Genomic DNA, 3,635 nt, shown 5'->3' with positions numbered 1-3,635 from the left:
GGAGACTCATATTTTCACCATATTTATTAATAGAAGATACAAAGATTTCAATTATTTCGTCGGTCCAAATTTGTTTAAAAATTTCAATTGGATTATTACGAGCACTTTCATTTATTTCTAATTTTATTCCTATCGAATCACTATTAAAACCAAAGTCTAGAATGTCTAAATAGTTGTTCACCCATAAATTACTATTATCAACAGGTTCATCATCGCTGCTATCACTCGAACTTTCGGAAAACGATTCATCGGCTGATGGATCGTCTGCACTTGTTTCTAAGTTTTGTGATGGCCCAGTAAAATTAATATTAGTATTATTCTCACCTGGTCGATATTCCGGGTCGGCATCAGAATCATACACATTCGATATGTCTGATTCATCTTCAAAACTTTCATCTAAAAACTCTTCAATAGTTTTTTTAGAACTATTAGCCATTTTTAATTATAACACAGTAAATAATTAACACGAAAATAATGACGTACCCTTCGTCTGGCGTCCAAAATACGACTAAATTGTTATTTAGTAATCGTTTTCCGTCTAACCGTTTCAATAATAATATCATTGTATCATAATATCATATAATTACAAAGCAAACAACATCCATATCAACATAAAAACAAAAATTCCACCAGAAAGTATAAAAATAGAACATGTCATGTTTGGAATAATGTTATTGTGTGCTAATGCTACGTGCCCAAATATATGAGTATACGTAATGGGTCAGTCTTATTTCTAGTTTCGTATAATACCATTAAAAACAGTACTGTATGAGCAGTAATGCCCGATTTCGATGGTTTTGTAAATTACTATTATAGCAGTAGTGACCAATTACATAAAAATTGAAAAAAATTGAAATTTCTGCTATAGCAGTAACTGTCCGTGAACGTGTTAAGACTTTTTCGTGAAATATTTGTAATTTCTTGATTTTTTTTTTGAAATTCGAAACTTTCCATTGCTTCTTCTATTGCCATCGCGTTAGGGCTTCCATCTAAATCTATTATAATGTTATGCAGTAAAGTTATGGCTTTGGCAATGTTTTCTGCTTTTTCAATTTTAGTTTCGATAGGTTTGTATAATAGTCTCCACTTGGTACACATTATTCCAAACGCACATTCGACACAGCGTCTACACGTGAAAATCTATAATTAAATATCATTTCTTCATGTGTCAGTTGTCGCTTTGAATATGGCTTCAAAATATATTCTTTTAAAGGGTAGGCGTCATCAGCAAGCATTACATATGGCATATCAATTTCGGTATCTTTGATTTTTGTAGGAAGAGGTAATGAATTTTTGTAGTTATCCAGTATGTCATATAAATCTGAGGCTAAAAACGTACCACTATCACTCTGCTTACCGTAGGCTCCTACATCTACAAATATGAATTTGTAATTCGCATCTGCAACTCCTTGTAATACAATTGAATAATAACCTTTGTAATTGAAAAACATACTGCCAGACTTTTCTGGACACTTTACCCGTAGATGTTTTCCATCCAAGCAACCAACAACATGCGGAAAATTCCATAGTACTTCAAATGTTTTTTTTTTTTTTATCTATATTTGTTCATTGTAACGACCTCAAGGTCTTTGACAATGCTTATCACAAGTGGGTAGTAGGGAGATCATGTGAACTATTTATCTATGTATATATCACTATATGCATGATACTACCCCCCTTCTCCAAGAGGAGACATGTGCGGTCTTCACTCCCAGTGGAGTGGAAATCGGACGACGCAATCGGACGACAGCACGGGAAAATGGTGACTGCGTAGAATCACACACATTTTTTTTTTGCACTTTGCTATGAATCGAACCGATGACTGTGTGAGTCGTAAGTCAACTGTGTGACCACTGCGCCACTCCGGCCCACTTCAAATGTTGATGATATTTTTAAATAGTCTTCTTTATTGGGAATCGGCATATGTTTGGTAAAATGTTGATTCCATATTGCAACACAAACATCTTCAACGATTTTACCAATGGTGTAATGATGTCGCTTAAATGAAAATTCTAAAGCTCGAAATGACATACCAGTTGACAAATATCTGAAATAAGTATTATAATTATATAATAATAATAATACATATTACTTATAATATTATTATTAATACATATTTTATACTAAATAATCGTACCTAGTTTGAGGGTCAGAAGACAGAAGTCAAAAGTCCCAGTAGTTTTCCTAATGTCATGTACATACTTAAATTTTCAAAATACTTACACTTTTTTTGAGCTATTTATAGATAATTTAAATCTTAGATTTTAGAAATTGAAAATGTCTGTAAACAGCTCAAAATAAGTCAAAATATTTTGAAAACGGTATGGTGTATAGAATTTGCTCATATAAACATTCAGTCAAAATATTATTATTATTAAATAATAAAATTATTAATTTCGTAAAAAAATTGTATTTTGCGCAGACAACGAGGCAAAAGAGAAATGGGAAAACACTAGAGACATTTTTAGGAGAGAATTCAATAAGTCGATAAAATCATCGGGTCAAGGTACGGATGAGGCTTATAAGAGTAAGTGGCCGTATTATGAACGAATGTTGTTTTTAAAAGATGTGTTGATGCCAAGAAAGACCTCATCAAATATTCAAAAAGATATAACGTTGATAGAAAACCATGATGATGATAGTGAAAATCCCGATGACCAAATTGAATCACTACCAGAAACACTTAACAATTTAGATATTCCAAAACCAATCACTCCTATTTCAAATAAACGTAAAACATTTCAAGAAGAAGCTTTGGAGGTAGAAAAAAAAAATTAAACTTTTTGAGGCTCGTTTAGAAACACGCATTCAGAAAAATTTAAATAAAAATAACGAAACTGATGGTGACTATCATATTTTGATGAGTATTTTGCCTATGTTTAAAAAAATGAATGAAGTTGACAAAATAGATGCTAAAATGAAAATTTACGGTACATTAAAAAAATATATTAATACAAGTTCACAATCTCAAATCAATTCCAATAATTATTGCTCTACTTCTTCGTCATCGTATTATCAATCGCCTTCACCAGCTTCTTTAGAGTGGATGGCATCAGACTCAAGAACAAGCAGCATCAATTATACTGATATGGACACAATGCAAAGTCAATCATATCAAAATAACTAATTTTTAGTTTATAAGTTATTTTTTTTTTTTAATTTTGGTTTTGAATTATTTTAAAAGTAACAATTAATTTTTTTTAAAAGAACAGATGTTTATATTTATATTTTTTTTTTTTTTGGTTTTGAGTTATTTTAAAAGGAGTAAAAATTTGTTTTTTAAAAATGAACAGATGTTATTTTTTTTAAATAATAAATTTAAGAGTTTTAATGTTGAAATTTGTACTTACCTTATTGTTATTGCAAGTTTTTCATCTGGTTGAATACACTCACGAAAATTACTATATTTTTTTATATCATTTAAAATATTATCCAATATGTAATCATACGTATGTATGCTCATTCGAAAATATTCTTTAAATTTTTCCGGGTATTCTCGAAGTTTAATACATGTTTGAAAATATTCTCCATTTTTATAATCTGTCAATAAATCGTGCACCCAGCAAGACCTTGGACTATTTAAGTACAAATTATAACTACTATCCAATAAATCATTCCATTCGTCTTCTGAGCCT

The sequence above is a fragment of the Acyrthosiphon pisum genome, unplaced genomic scaffold (assembly GCF_005508785.2).
Source record: "Acyrthosiphon pisum isolate AL4f unplaced genomic scaffold, pea_aphid_22Mar2018_4r6ur Scaffold_21271;HRSCAF=23481, whole genome shotgun sequence".
NCBI classification, from domain to species: Eukaryota; Metazoa; Arthropoda; class Insecta; order Hemiptera; family Aphididae; genus Acyrthosiphon; species Acyrthosiphon pisum.
The sequence above is the reverse complement of the archived record's forward strand: the minus strand, read 5'-3'. Positions refer to the sequence as shown.